This window comes from Moschus berezovskii, chromosome 20, assembly GCF_049115385.1.
Source record: "Moschus berezovskii isolate FMDL1 chromosome 20, NW_MosBer_1.0, whole genome shotgun sequence".
Taxonomy (NCBI): Eukaryota; Metazoa; Chordata; class Mammalia; order Artiodactyla; family Moschidae; genus Moschus; species Moschus berezovskii.
In genome coordinates this window covers 64,403,069-64,427,588 of record NC_142479.1, presented here as the reverse complement: position 1 = coordinate 64,427,588, position 24,520 = coordinate 64,403,069, and the positions used below count along the sequence as shown (strand labels likewise).

Here is a 24,520-nt window from a genome sequence, read left to right as displayed (position 1 = left end):
ATGGCTGGTGGGAATGTGAAACGGTGCAGCCATCTTTGGAAGAGAGTTTGGCATTTACTTAAAAAGTTAAACATGCACTCCCATAGTATCCAGTCATCTCACTCTTTCATTATACCCCAGAGAAAAGCAAGCCGGTGCCTAGATAAAGACTTGGTCATGGATACTCCTAGCAGCTTTATTTGTAATAGCCCCAGACTGGAAACATCTCAAATCTCCTTCAAGGACTAAATGGATAAATAAACTGTGGTGCTTTCCTAACATGGAACACTACTCAGCAACAGAAAGGGTGAGCTGTGGATGCATACCTCCACCAGCATAACTGCGCTAGGTGAAAGAGCCTAAACCGGAAAAGAAAGGACACGAGACACGATTCTGTTTATATAAAATGCTAGGGAAGACAGATCATTGTGTAGCAATGGAAGCAGATCAGTGCTTGCCTAGGAAAAGGGGATTGGGAAGACGTGAGAGGAAGAGGTTAAAGGGGCACCAGGAAAGTTCTGGGGGTGATGGATGTGTTTGGTGTCTTGACTGCAGCGATGATGTCATGGGCATAAACATGTCAAAACGTAAAACTGTACACTGTAAAAACACCTAGTTGATTGTGTATGCATTGTACTTTGACAAAGCTGAGTAAAACACTGAGTGTGCAAAAATCAAGCCAGCTGATCACTGCATCATCCTTAGAGTGCAAGTGGACGCTCTGTCTCACAGACGAATTTACCTGAAGACTGGTTTGTATGCTTGCCCATACAGTGAGACTCAATTTTACAAAGATGGCCTGGCAAGAAGAAGCCGTGTGACGCTGCCTTCTCGGTGGTTACAACGCTCTGGCGGGAGAGTGAGAGCAAGGCCGACCCCACTTTCCCTGTCCCCTCCCACAGAGAAACGCATCGAGCACTCACAGAGCCAGGACGGTCACTCCCTGGGGACTCTGTCATGCATCGCCCAGGGACACACGAAGAGGACCCGTGATGGAAAACTAGTGAGCAGGCCCACCCTGTCCTCCCCACACAGCTCCTGTGGCCTGCGGTGAATGGCTTCTGGGACACACTCCCTGGACAGGTCAAGCTCCATTTGGTCCACGATGAGCCAAGCGTGGGCTTGGGGCAGAAACAACACTAAATTTCCAGTGTTTGGCTCGTGAAGGCCTCAGACTCCTCCCAATCAACAGCTTTACTTCTGTGGACAGGCTTGGCCATCCTTGGGCCCCTGAAGCCCAAGACCCAGGAGCCTGCGAGGAGAAGCCCCCTGGGACCCGGGATGACAAGTACAAGGTGCACCTGCATGTTCTAATTTCGTTCACAACAAATACACATTATCTTTATAATAATGTAGCCCCCTCCCCCAAGTAAAACTCTGCAAGTGAATCTACAAAGGAAATCACCTGTGGGTAGGCAGGACACAAGGACCCAGGGCTCAGGTCAGAAGCGTCCGGTGCCCTCTGCTCCCCAGCCCTCCACCATGGGGGTTGGCTTTGGGAACTGAGCCCCTTCCCTGAGGAGACCAGGCCACAGAAGGGAGCTGGACCACCCTGGACAAGTGAGCCCGAGCTGCCCTTGGTTCTGAAGACCATGCAGTCTGGGGGTGCACACCCGGGCACTAACGTACCTGGGGTGGGAAAAGTGGAGGTGAAGGGAAGGACCAGAAGGAACCAGCACAGCTTCCCTGGCCACTCAGAGCTGTCAGGCAGTGTCGCCTTTAAACAAACACCTGTCCTCTCCTGTCCCTCCTGGCTCCCCAGGCCTGCCTTCCCAGTATATTTTGGGCTGGCCCATCATGGGAAGAGAGCTAAATAAGCCACCCCTGCTTACCCCACCAAACCTATTCGAGCAAATAGGAAACTCAGAGCCCCCAGCATCCACTGTCAGCAGCTCCCAAGTTGTTCAACATGCGCATATCTGTCAAAAACTATTCAGGGGGAAAAAAAAGAAAGTCTTTATACCTTTTATTCAGCCAATTTTTCCCGAGGCACTGTGGGCTCTCTAAGAAAAAGAAAAAGAGAGAAAGAAAGAAAGGGGAGAGAATTAGAATCAGTGCCACCATCATACATCTGGTTGCTAGCTGCGATTTGCTCATTGACTAGTCAAGTCTGGAAAAGGAGGCATTATCTCCCTGGGAGGCCGAGGAAACCTGCCCAGGTTAAACTCTCGCGGCTGTCTCTGCGGCTGGCGGGGCTTGGAGTCAGCGTTTGATTTAACAGGCAGAGACAAAGGGAAACAGAACACCGTGGGCCTGCCATCCAGATTTTCCAAACTCACGTTTCCCTGCAACTCTGGGTTATTCCTTTGTGTTTTCTCTCTTTCTTCCCTTTTCCCCAAACTCTGAGGTACCTCTTCCTCTTCTTCCCCACCCCCACCTGGTTTTGAGGTTACCTTCAAAGGGGACTTTGTGAATTGTGGTTCCCTGCCTCCCCAGGTGCCTCTCTATGTGGAGTCAAGGCCTGCCAATCTATTTTAATTGTAGTCAAAGGAGAACACAAGGAAAAGTGGATGGGCTGCTGCTGTTGCTTAAAGAGAAGTAAGACGATTCTAAATCCCAGCAAACACATGATTTCAGAAGCCACCGTTGTGTGTTGTTTGGAATTAGGCACTGCTTCCAGGAGCTTCCATCGGCAGGAGCAGTGTGGCGGAGTGGCAGGGGCCGGGTATTAGCTCCTTTTATAATCCAGGAACCTGGGATGTGCGAGATCAAGGGACCTGCCTAGAGTTGCAAAGCTGATTCCTGGGGGCCTGGGGACTGCACACGTGCATCTGGACTCCTAATCCTGCCCTTTTCTCATTGGGCGCTTTGGAGATTAGAAACGAGGGTGCATGCGTGTGCATGAATGCGTGTGTTTTCTCTGGACTTAACTTTTCCTTATTGATTTTAGTAACGTTTCATAATTGTATATGTACATATCTTGCACACCTATGTGATAAAATACACGTAACATAACATTTTACCATTGTAACCATTTTAAAGTGTACAGTTCAGTGATATCAACTACATTCACATTGTGGCACACACCACATCTGGTTCTAGAACTTCTTCATCACTCTGAAAGGAAACCACATACTCATTAAGAAGTCACTCCGCATGCCCCTATCCTCACAGTGTGTGTACTTTAAAAAAAAAACAAAAAAACTTAACATAAACATCTTAAAAACAACTGAAAAGCTTCCGGAATCAAAAGGTAGTCAACTGGGCCCCTTTCTTACAATGCAGAAAATCACCATCATTACCATCATCAATATCACCGGGAATGGTGTTAAAAAAGATGAAAAAGAAAAGAAAAAAGAAATCACCAGGAAGGACAGGGAGCTGCTGTCACTTATTCTGAACATTTTATGTGTCAGCGGCAGGTACCATTCTTATCACCCCCATTTTTCAGGTGAAGAAACTGAGGTGCGCTTCGGTTAAGCAATGGCGCCATCAGTAACTGGGGCGACTGGCTTTCCCCAGCATGTGTCCGTTGCACTGCTCCCACACATGGAGAGAGGCTTCCTTCTCCGCAGAAAATCAGAATTAAAAGTGGAAGGGGAACACTTAATGCACGGAATTTGCGTGGCACGTGTTAAGAGTTTGTATGACTCACAAGGCACTATTTCATGGGAAACCTGCTCCCACCCGCCCCTCGTCCGCACGCACACAGATACCAGCCACAACAGGGACGGCTGTGGGCCAAAGTGTGGCTGAACTTGAACCACAAACGAAGAGGCCATCACAGATGTGGCCCCCTCAACAGCCTCTGTTTGTTGATTGGCATCCCTCCCACCCCCAGCCAACTGGCAAAAGCGGCTATTCTGGCGCGTGTCCACTTGCAGCTCAAAAAAGTGACTGGATGAGATTGGAAGGCACCATTGAATGAAGGCGTCATTACAAAATGAGATGGATTGAATCAATCAACTTGCATCAGCTGCTGCCTTCAGTTGATTTGGGGGATTTTCTTATTGTTGACTCTTTTTTTTTTTTTCTTAAAGTGAGTTTTCCTCCCAGTTCAATTCAATTTAGTTCCATTTAATTCAATCCATCCAGCCCCAGTGAGCAGACACATGCACTGGCTGGAGCACGGGTCTGGGCCAAACCTGTGGGAGTCGCATAGGAGGAGTCTGCTCTGCTGGGCAGGCGGCGCAGGGCAGGAGAACGCAGGCTGGTCCAGGATGTGAGATGGGCACTTCCTCCCTCCCTGTCCTAGCCTTTCCTCCACCCAAACAACTTCCGTGACCACCCTCCTTGATCCACTGTGTCCAACCCACAGATTTCCTCTAGGCACCCGGGAATCTGCTGGCCCGGAATTCCCAATCCCTGGGGAACGTCAGCCCGGGTCAAGGTTGGCAAGGCAGCCCCACCCTCACCCCACCAGCTTCCACTGGTCCTAAGTTCCCGAGTCACTCCTTGAAAGTGAAAGTCGCTCAGTCATGTCTGACTCTTGTGCACACTCTTTGCACATATTCCATGAACTATACAGTTCATGGAATTCTCCAGGCCAGAATACTGGAGTGGGTAGCCTTTCCCTTCTCCAGGGGATCTTCCCAACCCAGGGATCGAACCCAGGTCTCCCGCATTGTAGGCAGATTCTTTACCAACTGAGCCGCAAAGGAAGCCCAGTGTTTCCCATGGTTACCAGGGGCCTCATTTGGCCAAAGAGAACTATCTGATCCCTATGCCATTTGAGGGGCTTCCCTATGGCTCAGATGGTGAAGAATCTGCCTGCAGTACAGGACAACCAGGGTTCGGTCCCTGGGTTGGGAAGATCCCCTGGAGAAGGGAATGGCTACCCACTCCAGTATTCTTGTCTGGAGAATCCCATGGACAGAGGAGCCTGGTGGGTGACAGTCCATGGGGTTGCAAAGAGTCAGACGTGGGTGAGCAACTAACACTTTCATGCCATTTGAATCCAGGGGTTACACTGATTCAGTCCATGTCGGAAGACTCAGAGGCAGGGGCCCATGTCCATCTCCTCTGCACTTTGAAAGATCCAGAACCAGAGGGACAGTTGGGCGGCCCTGGTGAGCCTGACACCTCACACGAGGCTCCAGCCTGTTCTCCCAGCGCTTCAGGCTGAGCCTCCTGCTCGTCACGGTCCTCTGTCTGGGTACAGAATTTCCAAGGTAATGAAGGTTTTCCCTGTGCCTCCCTGGAGGTCATTGCTGCCTGGAAGGAAAGGAAGTGGGCCCCATGCAGATCCGTCCCCGCTGTGGCCCAGCTGCCCTCCTGGAGTGAGCAGACAGGGATGGGCTGACTCCGATGGGGCTTGCCTTGCTTTCTGAGATGAACACTGGCTTCTCCTTTCCTCTTCCACACCCCAGCATTTCCTACCCTCTACTCTGTCACCTCACCCACCTGCCCCACCACCCCATCTGGGAGAGGAGGGAGGGAGGAGCCTGGGGCTCACCCTGCGCCACGGGCCTTGCGACAACATCCACCTGTGGGAGTGCCGGTGGGTTAGGAACTGTGGGGCTGACTCTCAGCCTCACAGTTAGCAAACACTGCTCTCAGCCACCCAGCGGGATAATCAATTATGGAGATTTTTGCCACCATGATCAGTTTCGTGGAGAAGCACAGCTCATTACACCAGGGGCGCTGAAGTTCCCAAGCACAGCCGTGGAAAGACTCTTTAGCAAAGTCCAAACAGAGAAAGATGCATTTACCAAGCTCAGGGGGTCTCCACCCAGCCCAGCCTGCACTGCTACAGCCTCTGCGTGAAGTCTGCTGAGCTACAAACTGTGGACTTCCTTAATGGCAAGGAGTTGCGCAGAGCCAAGCTGCTTTCCGTTTCTTGGGGCAGGAAGTCCCCTCCGTGTGGCACCCACTCACTAGGCTGTGACCCCACCCCCACCCCGCAGAGGCCATATCTCAGAGGCCCCAGAGCCTGGCACAGGGCCAGTACAGAGAGATGGAGGCAGTGGCTGTTCGGTGAAGGAATAAATGAACCAGCAGGCAAGTGTCTGCCATGAGGGATCATGACCAGGTGACCATTTTGAGAAGCAGGCCTGGGTCCCTCTAGAGTGATGTTTGCTCCTGGGGATCCCATCATAAAGGGACACTCACCCCATGGGGACCATTCCTCACGGTCTCCCTCCCCAGTTCTCCTTCACCCCTGATTCCATTAGTTCTCAGCTTAACCTGCCACCCTCACCCTGTCCCACTCCAATGCCAAGTTCCTCTTGGGCTTTTCTCTGCAATTCTCCTTAACAGCATTAGTATCTGCCTTTATTCGACTCCATCCAAACGACAGAGGTCATTCCCTTTAACCTGTGTTCTCCTCTGTCCATAAAGCAGTGGATTTTTTAAGAAATTAACTTACTTGTATCACCTTTGGGATGAAAACAATACATATTCTGCACCCCTATGTTCCTAACAGTCCTATTTGCAGAAGCCAAGACATGGAAACAAATGAAACGCCCATCAACAGATGGATAAAGAGGATTTGGTACGTACACACACATACACACACACACACTGGAATATTACTCACCCATAAAGAGGAACGAAACAATGCCATTTGCAGTAATGTGGATGGACGTAGAGATTATCATATTAAGTGAAGTAAGTCAAAGGAAGAGAAATACCATACAATATCACTTACATGTGGAATTTAAAATACGATACAAATGAACATACCCATGAAAAAGATTCACAGACAAAGAGAACAGACTTGTAGTTGCCAAGTGGGTGAGGGAAGGATCGGGAGCTTGGGATTAGCAGATGCAAACTGAAATATCTAGGATGGATAAATAATAAAGTCCTACCATACAGCACAAGGAAGTATATTCAATATCTCATGACAAACCAGAGTCGAAAAGTCTATGAAAAAGAACATATATGTATAACTGAGTCACTTTGCGTACAGCGGACATTAATGCAACACTGTAAATCAGCTATACATCAATAAACATTTGTTTCCAGCCCGTTGTTAGTGTGCATCATGCAATACGACCTGCCGAGAAAGAGTCCCTTCCACCGTGGTCCAGACCCTCACAGGTGACTCTCCTGTGGTGCGCCTTGGACCTCCTTACTCCCGCCCCAGTGAGAGCAGAACACGTAATTATGACTGCCTGTGACTTCAACTATTTGCTAAAGTCAGTTTACCTATCAAGCATTTATCATGTGCCAGACACTGAATATACATGTCAAGCCTCATATCAGCCCATGAGTTAGGTGTTATTATCCCTAATTTCCAGATAAGAGAAAGGATGCTCAAATGTTTATCCGGGTCCATTTCACTTTAAGTCCCAGCTACCTCACTACACCCTCCTGTACGTTTGTCGGGGAGAGGGTTTATAGAATCCATCATACTGGAACACCTGTGTTCTTAGCTCGACCGGTAGGAATAACCGAGTTGGCCACAGACGCCTGCGTTCCAGGACAAAGAGAAAACGGCCTGTCCTGGCAGGGGTGTTTGCGAGAGGAAGAGCTTGTTGACGCTGAAGGCGATGAGGAAGATGCTGGTGACAGCAGAGACCCATTTCTGAAAGAGGAAGCTTGGGTGTCTGAGTCAGCTTGGGCTGCATAATAAAATACCGCAGTTTGGGGGGTGCTTAAACGGTTCTGGAGGCTGGAAGTCTGCAAATCGGTGCCAGCGTGGTTGGGGTCTGGTGAGGGCCCGCTTCCCCACTTGCAGTCGGCTGCCTTCCTGCTGTGTCCTCGCACGGATGGGGAGAGAGCTGTGGTGCCGCTTCTGACGAGAAAGGCACTGATAAAGGAAGTAATTCCATCATGGAATCCCACCCTCCTGACCTCATCCCACCCTAATCACCTCCCAAAGACCCCACCTCCGAACACGTCACAGCAAGCCTGAAGGCATCAACCTTCGAATTAGGGGCGGGTGGGGGGTGGGCGGGACACAAATGTTTAGTCCATGGCACACAGGTCCCCAGCATCCACGCTTTCTTTTGCTTTTTTCTCTCTGTTTTCCCAAATGTGCAGCACTGGTGCTGGCCTCTTGTTTATGATCAGAGCAGATTTATCTGGCACCGTACAAGCTGCTGCAGTGCAGTCGCCAGCTCAGGGAGGATCTTGGGGGTCCCTTGTCCACACTGGTCATGCTGCTTGTTAAGAGTCCCTGCTCAGTGAGCCTGGGGCCCTCCCCTCACCTCGACCTTCTGGGGAGGGGCAAGGCCAGGTGGACCGTACCGAGGCAGTGTTAAAAACACTGCCTGTTCACTGCTACTCTTGTTTTATTACTTTGGATTTTATTAAATAACCCATATTGTGCTCTCTCTCTAAGGGGAATTGGAGGTGAATGGTGCAATTTTATAAATAAAAAATTAACCGTGGGTGGCTTAAACACGACTTCTGATGATGGTCATCACAACGCCAGAACTGCCTCAATTTAAAGGTTTTTTTTTTTTCTCTCTTTATGAAAAGAAATTCACCTTTGGAGAGAAGAGGAGAGGACAAGAGAGGAGGGGAGGGGAGGGGAGGGCTGGGGAGGGGAGGAGGGCTGCAGGCTCGTGGCTCAGAGACCCCGAGGCACTGCAAGGGAGTCTGGGGGGTTCTAGCAGGTTCTGGCCATCAGAGTGAATGCAGGGTTGTCTGCGATTCTGAACACACAGAACCTAGCACACCAGGGGAAGAGCCACCCGCTTATGGGCGCCTCAGAGCGGCTGGGCAGGATGGAGCTTACTCTCTTCTGGGAGCAGCCCAGACCCCTCTCCTAAGAAGACCAGGCAGGGCTCAGGGACCTCCTTCAGCCAGAGTCCCTCCTTCAAGGTCCTCCGAGGCCTTTAGTCCTGCTCCAGGGGGCAGGGAGCAGGCAAGCCCATCTAACCCTCTGCCTGCAGGGCAGCCCCGGGGGCTCTGCAGCAGTAACTACACAGCTGACATCCACCGAGTGCTCGGGCAGAAGGTGGGGAAAGTCCAGCCACCCACTGTGAGTCCACTGGCCTCGAGAAGCATGTGGCTTTGGTGCCCAATGGCTGCCAAACCCTTCTGTTTGCTTGTGACTCCCTGGCCGTCCCTTCTCTGCCTTTCTGTGACCAGCTGCCTCTCCTGGCTGTGTTGGACTTTGCAAACTCTGGAGCTTCCGGATCCCCACCTGGTCCAGCCTCATGGCCCCTGAGCTGCTCTGGCCTTTGCCAGCAGCCCTGGAAGCTTTCAATCACTCCTGTAGTATAGGAGACTCTGTCTGGTGGGATGAGGCCAGCAGGCAGCTAGAGGGGAGGGCCCCATGTTAGCTGAACTCAGCATGGATCTGGGACCCAAGGGAGCCCAATGGCCAAAGGCCCAGCAGCTTTGCCAGCATCTGAGCCATCCACCAGGACTGCTGCGTGTCACCCTCCTGCACTGGGGTTGGCCGGGGGTAATTTTCCCAAGATGGACATGGCTTGAAGGAACAGAATGCCCAGTGCCACCAAGCAGATAGCAGATGGCGGTGGGGAGCAGTGAGGGAGGGACCAGAGACCCCACTGTGGACCCAGAAACCATTCAAGAACAGAGTCAGAGAGGAAAGGCAGGGGTGGGGGTGTGGTCTCTCCTCCCTGAGGAGCTTTCTAACACGCAGCCCCTATCATCCAGAGCCCAGCATTGGGTTCTATAGAACCTACCTGGCCATCAGCCCATGGACAAGATGCCAGCTGTACTGGGTAGAATGGTACCCCTAGAAATGCGTGTCCCTCTGGAACCTCAGAATGGGAGAGAGGGTCTTTGCAGATTCAGGTAGTTAAGGGTGGAGATGAGAGCATCCTGGATTAGCAGGTCTCAAGCCCAATGAGAGTGTGCCTGTAACAACCAGAAAAGGAGCAGACACAGGCGCAGAGAGGCCGTGTGATGAGAGGCAGGAGCTGGAGTGATGTGGCCACAGGCCAAGCCGAGCTTGAGCTTCCAGAAGCTGGAAGAGGCAGGAAGGACCCACCCCTAGGGCCTTCGGAGAGATGGTGGACCTGCTGACAGCTTTATTTCAGGCTTCCGGCCTCCGGAAGAATATAAAATAAAAAATATAATAATTTATATTATTATATAAATAATTATATTTATTTATAATAAATAATTATATTTATTATAATTAATATAATTGTGAGAGAATAATTCTAGGAGCTGTAAGCCCCATAGTTTGTGGAAATGTGTTACGGCAGCTCCAGGGCGTTAATCTGCTGGCCTCCTCCAAACATCTTAGAATGATCTAGACATTTGCCCCCACCCGTGCTGCACCCATCTCATCCTGACCTGTGCAGCCTGGATCCAGACCCCAGCCACACCTCCTGCTCACTGGCCCTCCGTGACGTCATTCTGACCACTCCCACTCTCCAAAGCTCACCCCTCCAAGAGAGCTGTTCTTTCTAATGCCTGCTAGAGGGGAGGCCACGGTCCAAGGAGCCTGACACTGCACGCCCAGTAGGCTGGTGTCTGGCAGTCGGATCCCGAGAAACAGCTTTCAGACTGAAAGACTCCAGGAAAACCATCGTTCCCTTGAGGGGTACTTCGAATCCACTTTTTAATTTGGGATTTTTTGAGATTTTTTTTTTTTACTTTTTTATTGTGGTAAAATATATGCAACAATTTTTTTTTAAAACCATTTTAGCCATTTTTAGGTGTACTACTCAGAGGGAAATACGCTCACACCGTTGTACAATCATCACCACTGTCCATCTGCAGACTTTCTTCATACTCCGAAACGGAAACTCTGTCCGCATTAAATGCTGACTCCCCAGCCCTCCCCCCAGCTCCAGAAAACTTCCGTCCTACTTTCTGTCTCTGTGAATGCGCCTCCTCCAGGGACCTCCAATGAGTGGGATCGCACAGCGTTTGCCCTCCTGGGACCGATCCATCTCACTGAGCGCAGATCCTCCACGTGGTAGCAGGTGTCAGAATTTTATACCTTTTAAAGGCTGACTAATATTCCATTATATGGATAGACCACATTTTGTTCATTCATCTGTCGATCAACATGTTGAACCACTTTTAAGAGCAGCAAGAATCATAGTATCAGCCATATTTTCCTCTTTTCTTTGGCTGTTAGCAAGTTCAGGAAAAAAAAATGTGGCTCAACCTTGCCAGTTGTATTTCAAAACCCCACAGGCAGCTTTTTCTGTTCTATTTCTCTTTTTCTGTTCTTTGATCTTGACTTCTACCTATGGACACATTTCCATTTTATTTAGTGTGGTTTTAAAAATGGATGCAAACCCATCTATGGGACACAATGGGGATACCAGCTAAGAGTGATCGCCATTGTGCATTCTCCAAGCTGTCCTGATGCCACACCAGCTTCTGCACCCTCTGAAGAGACTCAACTTTATAGCTCTGCTGTCTCCAACTCTGTTCATTCATTCACTCAACAAACATGTAGCGAGTCCAGGCGGGAGGGGCACGGATATGTACAGCTTGACCATGGGGGCGAGGACACCTTTGACTGCCTGGTTTTCTGGTCACTTCCACCGGGTTCCGATTACAGGGTTCTGATTACCGGGTTCTGATGATGGGTTCTGATTACGCTGAGGAGGTCGTTCTTTCTAATGAAGGAGAGGGCCCTCTCTGAGCCATTCCCCAGGGAGCTAGGGGCTGCCACGTTCTCTTCAACACTCGGCTGAAATGGAGTTCAGTGATGGCCAAGTCTGGGCGGCCGTCCCAGTCTCCACTTGGCTCTGGTCCCTTATGTTTCTTTAAAAGCCAGAGGCCTCTGAGCACAGAGCGTCAGCCAGGGTGGTGTTCAAAATCACGGTGGGGCTGTGTCTCCTTCCAGGTGCTCTGTGGAAACCTGACCACGTACTTACTGCCTCTCCTTAGGGTAGGTCTGGCCGGAGGACAGGGCCCCTCCACAGAAGCAGTGGGTGGGATGCTGACCACCTGTGCCCTGAGCAGCATGGGTCGGGGGTGGGGAGGGTGATGGAAAGGGCAGAGGAGTTGAGTTAATACACAGGACAGATAGCGCCAATCAGCACGCAGACGGTCTGCTATACTAGCTTCTTAGATGAGCATGTTTCTCTATCAATAATTTAGACATATCCTTTCTCCTTTGGGAGACAGGCAAAATCTCATTTCCTGAGCAAATCCCCTAAGAAACCAACCTGTTCATGCCTCTAAGATTTTCAGAAATCTATCTCGATCAACCTACTTATAAAATAAAAGTAGAGGCTCAGCTGAGAGGGCTGGGGGCTGGGCGGCAGGGCAGCTGCTGTACAGACCGTGGTAGCCAGGCGGGGTCCAGACTACGTCCCAGTTCCAAGCTGGGAAGTGCAGCTAGCCCCATCCTCCTCCACGAGCACCTCTGTAAATGCCAGACTGCTTGATGTTGACACAACAACTAGATGATCGCTTAAAGAAATAGAGAAAACCCAGGCAGAGACGCCCGTTTTAGGAAAAATCTTGGGATGGGGTGTGTGCTCAGTCGCTCAGTCCTGTCTGACTCTCTGCAACCCCAAGGACTGTAGCCCGCCAGGCTCCTCTGTCCATGGGATTCTCCAGGCAAGAATACTAGAGTGGGTTGACATTTCCTTCTCCAGGGGATCTTCCCCACCCAGGGATCGAACCTGTGTCTCTTGAGTCTCCTGCATTGGCAGGTGGGCTCTTTACAACTGAGTCACCTGGGATGGGGTGTCTGCAGCTTTTTCCTTCTCCCCAAAGTGGAGGGAAGACCTTGGTTGTGCTGGGTGTTTATGTCAGAAGTTAATCCACCATCCGATCCCACCTGGGATGGTGGTGAAATCTTTGGCGAGTGCCTCTGAGTGCCTCAGTTTACTTGTCTGTGAAGTGGGGAGGCAACAGTGCTGCCCTCCTGGTGCCTTTGCGAGGAATAAAGGAGAACAGACTTCAGCATGATGCCCGGACCATTACTGGGGAGGATCTCACCCCAGTGATGAGGTCATGAGTCTGCGCTGTGTTCTTCGTGGGCTAGGGAGCCCTCTGCACAAACTCATCACAAGTCATCCCACAAGCTGACAGGTGGGTGCCTTTGTCCCTGGACGCAGGCAGGGAAGCTGGTGTGCCCACAGTGGCTGGTGGTCCCGGGTGGCAGAGGTGTCACTGTCACTTTCTTTGGGAAACAAGGCTGGAGGGGATTGATGGGTGTTGATATGCAGTGTTCAGAGTCTGGCCTCAGCAACCAGCAGAGTTTTGTCCCCAGTCTCGGAGCTCTGAGGGCTTGCCAGGCCCACTGGGACTGTGCCCACTGCCCCGTCTTTGGCAGGAGGACCCCTGCTGGCCAGGTCCTATGTCTGAGCTGGGACCTGCCACCTGAAGGCCAAGGAGGATCTCCCTGCCAGCTTGGCCATGGCAAGGTCCCTGCCCCTGGGTCAGCAACGTCACAGGCCTTCCCCTTCCTGCAGCTGACAAAGAACTCCCGAGACCCCTAAACCACCAAGCCCAGCAAACCATTGCTGGAAGGGCCGTGAAGCCTGGGGCCTTGAACACAGCCAGCCACTGCCTGCTGGAGTGCTGGTGGCCAAGGAGTGTTAGGTCTTTAAAGTCACGCACACGTGCTTGGGCTGCAGGCTGGGGGCAGGGGGCGCTACTGAGCTGTGAACAAAGTCAGAGCCCACGCTGCACCCCCTCCGCTGTTCAGCATGTCCCAGGCGGCCCTACTCTAATCCTGCTGCATAACCACATCTCTCATTTTCTGTATCTTGATGCTTTGACACTGGGGCACTGCCGACCTTGGAGGGACTGCCCCTCCCACGGCCGGCTAATTCCTAGAGATGGCAGACAACACCCCATGCCCATCTTTCATGTACAACCCAGAGCCCACACCCCCAAGTCCTCTACTGGGCTCTCACTCTCCAGGCCACTGTCCACCTGCCCTAACCACCACAGGGCCAGGTATCGGACACTTGGGACAGCCTGTCTGCCTGGAACCCACTGAAATGACTCAACCAGCCCATCCTGAGCCTGCTCGCCCTGTCACACCTGTCTGTTCCCTTGGAAGCCACAACTCAGGCTCTTACCCACATATTCCCGTTCCCTCTGCCTTCTGATCCTCCCTGGTGCTGCCCCATGTGGCCCTACATGGCATGCCTCCTGTGTCTCTAGGGGACAATGAGTATAAAATCGTCTCCTCGCATGACAGTCACTTTTGCTTCTTTGTGCCCCTATCTCCCCTGATTCAAGCAAATCTTGGGTCCTCTTAACACCTGCCAGCCTCAGGTTTTAAAGGGTGATACTGAAGTACTCCCCTGAGGGTGAGGGAAGAGTCAGTGCTTGGTGCAGCATAGAGGCTGCTGGCTCGGCTTGATTGCTGCTGCCAGAACCACCTCAAAAGGACTATCACTGCTCAGCAATTACCTTTTGGGTTTAACACATCTCTGCCTGTTTTACCAGTTTCAGTCTTCTATTGGAATCAGCCTCAGAAATAAAAAGTGAACCTGAACTTCTATCAGACCCATGTCCCGGAGCATCTGCCTGCAACTGACCTTCACTGACAAGCAGCTAATCTGTGGATTGTTCCTGTATGGACAGTTGGGTCTGTTTAGTAATAGATAGCCTCTGTCTCGGGGCTTCCCTGGTGGCTCAGTGGTAAAGAATCTGCCTGACAACCAGGAGATGTGGGTTTGATCCCTGTGTCAGAAAGATCCCCTGGAGAAGGAAATGCAGCCCACTCCAGTATTCTCCCCTGGAAAATCCCATGGACAGAGGAGCCCGGTGGGCTACAGTCCATGGGGTTGCCAAAGAGTCAGACACGACTTAGTGACTTCACAAGAGGCAGCAGCCTCTGTCTTCTGCCACAGTGAAAGCCTTTCCTGAGATGGACGGAGAACACGGTCATTTGTGAGTGCCTTCCTGTGAACATTCCTAAGGTCCTGAGGCTATTGGTCAAGACTTTAAGTAATAATAACAAAAACAACGTTCATTGTAGGAGGAGGCCCTTATGAGGACTGTTCACCTAACAGATCTTGAGATGTGATGGACAAGCCATCACGGGAAGACAGTGGTTGTTCAGTGCTGAATGTATGTTTGCTTCCATGGATGTGTGGGTGAGGGTCACAAACGCTGCCTCGCTTGGAGGACGTCTGATTTGTAGAAACAAGGGAGTCGACCTGGCTTTCTGGGTATTTCAGCTGGTAAAGGATTCACCCACAGTGCAGGAGACCTCGGTTTGATTCCTGGGTCTCGAAGATCCCCTAGAGAAGGATTAGGCTACTTACTCCAACATTCTTGGGCTTCCCTCATGGCTCAAACAGTAAAGAATCCTCCTGCAATGCAGGAGACCTGGGTTTGATCCCTGGGTTGGGAAGATCCCCTGGATGAGGGCATAGCAACCCACTCCAGTATACTTGCCTGGAGAATCCCCATGGACAGAGGAACCTGGTGGGCTGCAGTCTGTGGGGGTCACAGAGTTGGACATGACTCAAGTGACGCACACACAGGAAGGGTTCCCCACAAGGCTTCTTGGTCAGACACCCCTCTCCTGGGCTCTCCCTGCTCCCTAACCGCCCACTCAGCCTCCTTAGCAGCTCCCCAGTCTTCCCTCCCATTTGCATCTCTCTTCCCAGTGACACATGCCTGGACCATCTTCTCTGTGCCCTGGCTCCATCCCCCATCTGTCTTGCAAGAACTCCTACTTTCAGGTATCTAGTCCAGCATCCTCTGGTTCCTTCCAGATATTGCCGCCTGGTTACCTATGCTAGGAGACAAGCAAACTAAAGATACAAGACCGAGAAAGTCCCCTTCCCCTGCATTTCCTAGTTCAGCCAATGATGCTGATCCAGAGCCCCAGACTCAGAACTTCTGGGCATCCTCACTTGTACCCTCCGTCATCCTCCCCAGATTGTGCTCCTGGCTTCTGTCTGTTCTCCCTCCTCAGCACCTTTGTACCTGTTTGTTCCTCACCACCTGGCAAAGGGCCCCTTCTCTCCCCAGAACTCTCTGCAGCCTCTGAACTTGCTCCGGACCTGGAGCCCCTCCAGGAGTCTGGCCCCAACGTGTGGCCAGATGGGTCTGCTTCACTGCAAACCTGACCTTGTCACATAGCTGACAGCAGCCTGCAGGCTTGGGGAAGGTTCGGACCTCTTCACCTGGTGCCCGAGGCTGCTCACACCTGGTGCCAGCCCACCTTTCCACCCCTGCCTACCCCACGGCTCCCCACCACATATCTATCTCGGGTCAGGAGGAGAGTCCCCCAGGTCCGTGATATGCTTGCCCATGCCTGCAAAGACCTGTTCCTCTTCCTCCAGCCTTAAACTCTCCCTCAACTGAATCATCGCACGGCCTCCGTCAGCCTTGTCTTCCTTGATCTCTCAGCAGAATGGCAGCCTGTTGAGCAGACCCTCAGGCCTCCCAGGCTGGCCCCACATGCTCCGGGTCCTCCTCCTGCGACTCCAGCCTTCCCTTCTCCATCCCCCTTGCAGCTCCAGCCTCTTCTAGTGGGTACCTGAGGGCTCAGTCCACCGCCTTTCTCTTCTTACCCTTTACCTTTTCCCTGAGCTTCTCCATCACCACTCTGACTGTAGTCACCACCTGCATCCCAGGGATGCTGGACTTGGCACCTGCAGCTGAAGTCCCTGAGGGTTAGGCCAACTCAACCAGCCTCTTCTCTCCTCCAACCCGACGTGCTCAAGGCTCCTGGTGCTATCTCAGCAGATCCATTTCAGTAAATGGAACGGTCGTCCAGCCAAGTGAGCAGCTCATCTGGGGGCCACCCTGGCCCTCCCTGTTTCACATCATGTCCATTATCGATTCTGCCAATTTGGCTTCCAGAATGCCTCTGGCATCATCTACTTCTGTCTACCTCTATGTAACATGCTGCTTATCTGGCTCCTAGACTATCACTTCTTAGCAGTGGCCAAAGGACTGGAAAAGGTCAGGTTTCATTCCAATCCCAAAGAAAGGCAATGCCAAAGAATGTTCCAAACTACCGCACAATTGCACTCATCTCACATGCTAGCAAAGTAATGCTCAAAATTCTCCAAACCAGGCTTCAACAGTACATGAACCAAGAACTTCCAGATGTTCAAGCTGGATTTAGAAAAGACAGAGGAACCAGAGATCAAATTTCCAACATCTGTTGGATCATAGAAAAAGCAAGAGAAGTCCAGAAGAACATCTACTTTTGCTTCATTGACTACACTAAAGCCTTAGACAGTGTGGATCACAACAAACCGTGGAAAATTTTTAGAGATGGGAAAACTAGACCACCTGACCTGCCTCCTGAGAAATCTGTATGCAGGTCAAGAAGCAACAGTTAGAACTGTACATGGAACAATGGACTGGTTCCAAATTGGTAAAGGAGTACATCAGGCTGTATACTGTCACCCTGCTTATTTAACTTGTATGCAGAGCACATCATGTGAAATATTGGCCTGGAGGAAGCACCAGCTGGAATCAAGATTACCGGGAGAAATGTCAATAACCTCAGATATGCAGATGACACCACCCTATGGCAGAAAGTGAAGAGGAACCAAAGAGCTTCTTGATGAAAGTGAAAGAGGAGAGTGAAAAAACTGGCTTAAAATCCAACACTCAAAAAACAAAGATCATGGCATCCGGTCCCATCACTTCATGGCAAATAGATTGGTTAACAATGGAAAGAGAGACAGATTTTATTTTCTTGGGCTCCAAAATCACTGCAGATGGTGACTGAAGCCATGAAATTAAAAGATGCTGGCTCCTTGGAATAAAAGCCATGACCAACATAGACAGCATGTTAAAAAGCAGAGACATTACTTTACTGACAAAGGTCCATAAAGTCATAGCTATGGTTTTTCCAGAAGTCATGTATGGATGTGAGAGTTGGACCATAAAGAAAGCTGAGAGCTGAAGAACTGATGCTTTTGAACTGTGGTATTGGAGAAGACTCTTGAGAGTCCCTTGGACTGCAAGGAGATCCAACCAGTCAATCCTAAAGGAAATCAGTCCTGTATATTCTTTGGAAGGACTGATGCTGAAGCTTAAGCTCCAATAGTTTGGCCACCTGATGCAAAGAACTGACTCACTGGAAAAGACCCTGATGCTGGAAAGATTGAAGGCAGGAGGAGAAGGGGGTGACAGGATGAGATGGTTGGATGGCATCACAGACTCAATGGACATGAGTTTGAGCAAACTCTGGGAGAAGGTGAAGGACAAGGAAGACTGGCGTGCTGCAGTCCTGGGGTCGCAAAGGGTCAGAGATAACTGAGCGACTGAACTGAACTGAAACCATCACTTCTTACATGAACCAGCCCCCAGGCAGTTTCCTGAATTCACTCCAGTTCCCACTCAACAGCCAGGGTGACACTTTCATGAGGGAAATCTGAACATGCCCCTCCCTCCTTTCAACACACTTGTATTGCTCCTCAGAGCAGCTCCACTGGCGTGCACTGTCTCCTCCTGCCCCAACACCCAGCGCCTCCCAAAGAGGGGTTAGAGCCAGGCAGTCAACTTGCTCCTTCCTTGAGAACCCCACCCCCACGCCAGACAAAGCCAAGGGGAGGACGCGGATTAATTTAACTTTTAATTACATCCACTTAACAAGATTATCCAGCTGAGGTTAAAAAAAGTCTGCCTCCCAGATGAAAAAAAGCCCTCTCTTTATCTATTTATATCCGCTATATACATAACCAGAAACGAATATTTCTTTATGGACCATTAAAGATTTAATGTTTAATTTATAGCCACTTTCTCTGGCTGGGTGTCCAGGCACAATATCAACATTTTTAATTAAATGAAAAAAAAATTTTATCATAAAGATATATACATATATATGTATTTTAAAGCCACATTTGAACCAGTTAGCAACAGACCTGATTTGCTGCTCTGGGAGGTGTCGCTGGTGAGAGAGGGTGCTGGAAACTGGGGGGACGTCTCTGGAATTTCAGATCACAGGCCAGGTGGTTTGTGTCCCTCTGGGGGTGGGGGGAGGAGGGAGCAGCCTGTGTTGTAAAAGCCCAGCTATGTGGCTGAGCACGGGAGGCTCTGGGTTGTTTGTTGAGTACCCACTGTGTGCCAGGCACTCTCCTCGGTGACTGACACACTCACACAAACTCAGTTCTCCCAACTATGGTACAGGAGGCAGGGGCAGGGTGGGGGCCAGAGATTACCACTGATGAAGCTCAGGGAAGTGGAGTGACCTGCCCGAGGTCACACTGCAGAAGTAAATGGATGAGGAGCCCACGTGCGGAAACAGATCAGAGTCCCCAACCCAAGATCTTTCCCTTTTTCTTATAGCCTGCTGAGAACGAGCTCAAGAAGGAGCCTTCTGACCACTGTGTGTCAGACTTCTGAGTCATCAGAAGTGACCAGACCCCCGGGCGTAAGGAAGGAGCTATGCCAGGCGGACTCGGTCACCGTTGGGTCCCTAACATTCGGGTTCAGTGGGCTCCCAGCAAGCATTCAGGGAGTTTTAAAGTTCATGAGCAAGAGGGCGGCTCTCTAGGAGGGGCTTTGGGGTCCTGGCATCAGGGAGCAGGGACCCTGAGGTCTGCAGGAGGCCAGCTGCTGTCTGGCTCTGATCCCTCCTCTTCACCACCCCGCCCCTTGGTGGCAGCAGGTAAGGAGAGTCACTTGCTCCCAGGGCTCTCAGCTGTAGCCTAACCCTAACCCTTCCCTCAATCTGGAACACATGGGCTTAGGGTGCAGCTCACAGCCGCCTGGCCGGACTCATGCATGCTGACCTTGGGTATAGATTGAGGGAAGGACACCTAGTTATCCAGCCCATCCCTGGCCCCATCTGAGGGTCCTGGGGGTGGAGACGGAAGCTGGACCCTGAAACAAATCGATCGTGTCCAGGGCGAACTCTTAGGGCAATGCCTTCCTGTCCTGGGAGGACTCACAGCTGACCAGGGGCCACTGGTCTGCTGCCACCAGGGGTCACTCCTGAGTCCTTTCAGCAACTCCTGGACTTGGGCCCTCTCTGTGCAGGGTCAGGCCAGGCCATGGGCAGTGATGGACCAGCCGTGTCCCTGTGAAATCGGCTCTCCTGTGTGGGTTCCGCATACTGACAAGTCCACTGCCTGGCTGGGCTGATGCGTGGAGAGCCTGACTGTGCAGGTGATGACCACTCGGGGTCTCACCACAGGCCTGACACTCTGGGGAAATCGTTGCGCTTACAGGCCAATGCGGTAGATGAAGTAACATCTGCCCGGGACCCCACCTTACTTTGTTCCAGCTCCACGAAGGGTTTGGACAAGACCTGTGCTCCCAGAGCCTCCACCCTGGGCAGGGACGGTTGACCACGCAGGAGGGCAGGCGGCCTTTTCTGGGGCCCAGACTGGACTTTGCTGACTGCCCTGCCCCCAAGCTGCCTGACCCCTCCCTTCTTAGCTGACCCCTCTGAAGCTTGACCTCTGCCAGGTCTATCCTGTAGGTCTTTCTCGGGCCCACACCTTTCCCAGCCAGTTTGGTCATGATCCCGCTTCCAGGACAGGAAATAGGCAGTCAGGTGGCTGTGTGATCGTGTGTGTGTGTGTGTGTGTGTATGTTGTGTAAGGGGAGCACAGAGGAGTCAGGGAGGGGGCACTGGGGGTGACGGTGCCGCAGGCCCGCATGGTGAGGCCCCGCCCAGCCAGGGGCCCGAGGACACCAAAGACACCACGAGGGACACTCGGACACTCCACCTATCCTGCCACAGCTGCTCAGAGAAGTGACGTCTCAGGGGTACAGCCCAGGTCCCCCATTTTTCACTCCAGAGCACCATCCCTGCCAGCTGTACTCAGGGGCAAGGCCATGTTAATCTGAACCAAGGGTGGAAATTAGAAGCAGCCAGAAGCCAGCTGCCTTTAATGGGGTGCTACATCTTCCCCTGCTGCTGGCACCTCCAGGGGCAGACTCAGGGAGACGCTGAGTCAGCACCTGGATGGGCAAGGGCTGCCCGAGCTCAGCAGCTGGCACTTGGCTTGGCCTCCCAGGCATGCTTGTTTCCAGTTCCAGGGGCACCACAGCTCGGGATTGGCATCCCTGCCTCTCTCCGTCCCCCTTCTTCTTTCCCAGCCCTGGGGGAGGAAGCCCCTCCTGCAAGTCCCAGGGGTCGTGATGCTGCTGAGACTGGCACTGAGTCCAAACCAAGCCCACAAACTTCACCTCCTGCTTCGGGGCAGAGTTCACGCACCCTCTACTCGCTGGAGCCAAGGACGAGCCCCGCTACCATCCCTGCTGACTCCCTGGGTTCCTCCTGCCTGGGGCAGGGAGGGCCTAGGTCCTCTCACCCAACAAACTCTGAGTCACAATCCTCTAAGAACTGGGGAGCTACCTTCCAAAGCCACGAACTTCCACGGTCCAGAGGAAACGGGCTTGCTGACGGGCCGGCCACGGTGGTCCATCTTCCGCACCCCCCAGCCCACCGGGGTGCCCCCCTCCCCTCCGGCCTCCACCTCCATTAGCTGTTGAGGTCAGACACTTATTAGCTCTGTTCTTTCCTGCAGGGAGGCAGGCGCGCGCGCTCGTCTCTGGAGCTTCTATTCCCATAAACCGACCCTCCATTTCTCATGTGGATCCACTTTAATTACGAAGCTAAATAACGAGAAGAAAATATTAAAATTAAAAAAAAAAAATCTCTACACAAAGCAAGTTTGCCTGTGCCGGCCACTGGCTCCCGGAGCCAAGGCACAGAGCGAGGATGGCACCATGCCACCCACTAAAAGCATGAGTGTCACTAAATCAATAATTCATTTACTTTAATGAGATAAGTACTTTGAAAACTAATTGCAAACCTGCTCCATTTACTCCGACCTGTTACAGCCCTTAATGTAAATCGCAGAACCATTGCTGTGGGAAGGAGAGAGTCTCCAGGTGGAAGACACCGTGTCATCTTCCTCCCTTTCCTCTAAGAAAGAGAAAGAAGACCTCGAGGGGGGTGGGAGAATGTGGGGACCCGATGAACTCCATCCCTCCACTCACCCAGCAGTGGCCTGGCGCTCCTTTCCACTGCCAGAAGGGAAGTCACCAGGGAAAGCAAGCAGATGCAGAAACATGTGCTGATAGGAAGGGACTGTCCTAAGGCCTCCAGATCTTGGAGAGTCGAAGCATGAGCCCTAAGCCTCCTTCCCCTCAAACCCCGAGCCTCAGGTGGAATGCATGGCCTCAGAGAAACCCGTGCAAGGCTGAGCATCCTTAGGAGAGTATGGCCAGCTCATGTTTGGCAAGTGAAATCCCAAAGGGTCCTTAGTGTTCTGGCAGCACACAAGCCGGGGACCAGGAAGGCAGTCCGACTAGCAGGCACTGGCAAGTCAACTGGCACAGCCTGTGCAGAGCTACACACACCATTAGCAGAACGCTGAGGTTTATCATCTACCGGGGCTGGTAGAAGAGCGACAGGACCCATGGGGTTGGGAAGAGATACCCAAGTTCTCTGTACTGTCCTTTGCTGTTTGTCTTCGGGCAAAGAAGAGCAGTAATGGCATATTTTTTCCAGCTTTTCATGTTAGGGGAGTCCCAAATCCTCTCGCTTTCTGTCTTCTGGCCTTACTGGAAATCGATTCTAATTCCTCAACATAAATCCAAGGGTACTTCTTGACATTTTTAGGAAGAATCCACATGGTTTAGAGACTTTGTCTCTAAAACGTCTTGGAGAATGCAGAAGCATCTATGTTTGCTTTGTGGTGAGATGCTGGTCTGGTTGAGCTCTAGAGCTGACCTGGTGCGGGGAGCTCTGTGCCTACAGGCCAAGTTGAAGCACTGGAGACTGGCCTGCAATGACATCCCCAGACTTGAGGAGGAGGAACCCGGAACTGTGTCCCTGAAACTCACAGCCCACTCAGCCCTCCTGTACTGGGGCAAGAGCAGAGGATAGAATCTCCCTCATTCGAAAGCGCCGGGTATGTAGCTTACCCATCACTGTCAGGGTTACTGCTGGTACAATTTTGCCAAGAATGTGCTAGATCAGCCCCGGCTCACTGGGGGGTCCCTAGAAATAGAGGATAATTTCCCCAAGCTGAAATGGAGCCAGGGGCACAAATGATATTCTGGGGCAGATCCTGGCCATTTAAAAGGAGAAATGGGTTCTGGGGGCTGAGGGGAACAAGCGGGAACTGGATTCTTCTCAATTGTGCCAAAGGAGAAGAGGGGCAGGCCCTTTGGGAGAGGAGGGTGTGGCACCCCAGAGCATGGGAAAGGACTCTGGGGCATCTCAGTGGAGGCTTGCCTCTGAGAATCCCACTTGCTCACCCTCCTGCTCTGTTGGTTGCAGAGAAGGGGCTGGTGCCCAAGACATCTTGAATGTGATCAGCCACCACAACTCCACCCTGTGGAGGGGAGGGGAGAGCCGCTGCTCCAAGTTATGTTCAGAGACACCGTCCCAGAAAGTGTTTCTTGGAAGACCCCTTGTAGTCATTCGACCTGAACAAAGGCTTCTCTTCCTAAGCAGCGGCTGCTGGTTTGGGGATTCTACCTCGAAAGTCATTGCTTGAAACCAGAAATGTCAAAATTCTCTGTTTTAAATGTTGCACATCGGGCTGAACTGTGTGTAAGAGTAGAGAGAACAGAGTGTCTGCCGAGTGCTGTTTCTCTGTAGTCACACCTTCCTCCACCCCGAAGCACTGACCAAACCCAGAGTGAGCCGTGACACCACCTGACTTCCGTGGACGCCACCCCAGAGGCTGCACTCTCCCTGGGGTGAGCGGGGGATGGCGGAGGGGTGGGTCCAGCACTGACCCCAGGTGGAGTCGGCCTGGCAGGACCTGCCATCCATGTGGTGAGATGTCCTGGGTGCCCAGCCCCTCTGGGTCAAGTGCAGCTGCCCACATCATGAGGCTAATGAGAAAGGTAGGGGCACAGAGAGAGTTCATCACCTAGAGAGAGCCTCTTCTATTTTTCCTTTCCACGCTGCAAATCAGTCTCATTTGGGAGGCACTGCGCGACACGGTGGGAAGGGCAGGGGCTGGGCCTTTGGGGGGCTGAGGAGGGACTGCTTTGCGACATGGAAGGGAGGGGTGCGCGGCTGACGCAGGAAGGGTGGCAGTGGGCAGAGCAGGGGCACGGGAGCAGCAGACACGTTTCCTTTTGCTGAACTGGCAATCCTGCACGCCCCTCGGAGGTGAGCGATCCCGTGCCCGGACCATCTGCGTACACTGGCAACAGGACGTTGACATGTAACCCCGTCCAGACGGCTTCACACATGTCAATCCGGGCCCTTGGGGGCGCTTCTCACAGCCTGCCAGCCTTCGCTGCAGCTGCCACCTCCCCAAGCTGGGGCCGAGGGTCAACGAGTCAGGTGGCCTGTGTGGCTGCAGGCTCTGGGAGGGGAGAGTAGACCTTCCCAGCTTGGCAGTCGTGGGGCCAACCCATAGGGGCTTTGGCTAATGGCTGCCACTCCGAGGAGCTCATTAGCGGGAGGAAGGTTGCCAGGTCTATGAGCAGCCCCTGGAGGTGGTGAGGAGCCAGCAGGATCATCCTGATCTCAGTTCTTTGGCTGCTTCGTGATTATCAGAGCCTGAGAGATCTGAGCAAGCAGGTGAGATGGACTCATTGCTCATCCCATCCTGCCAGGGTTCATCCCCAGACTCAACCCAGGCCTGACACCAGAGCTGCCCCTTGGTGAGGTCTCTGGATGGAGCTCTAGGACCAGGGGCTGGGACCCAGGTCTCCCCCTCAACATCGGGCTGCCCAGTCCTGAGCAAGTAACACCAGGGCAGATGGCAGCCATGTAACTTTGGAACCTGGCGCTGCTCTAAGCGCTCTGCCCTGTTCTCTCAGCCAGTCCATG

At 52.2% G+C, this 24,520-nt stretch overlaps 1 protein-coding gene across 1 annotated transcript in view; it reads right to left on the bottom strand.

Annotated features, from left to right (window-relative positions):
• The window catches only part of RBFOX3 (RNA binding fox-1 homolog 3), a 318,610-nt gene that overhangs the window by 127,005 nt on the left and 167,085 nt on the right, over window positions 1-24,520 (bottom strand). The window contains exon 3 of the mRNA XM_088829440.1: window positions 1,943-1,982. The gene's annotated coding sequence lies outside the window, so the exon portion shown is untranslated. The remainder of the gene's footprint in view (window positions 1-1,942; window positions 1,983-24,520) is intronic.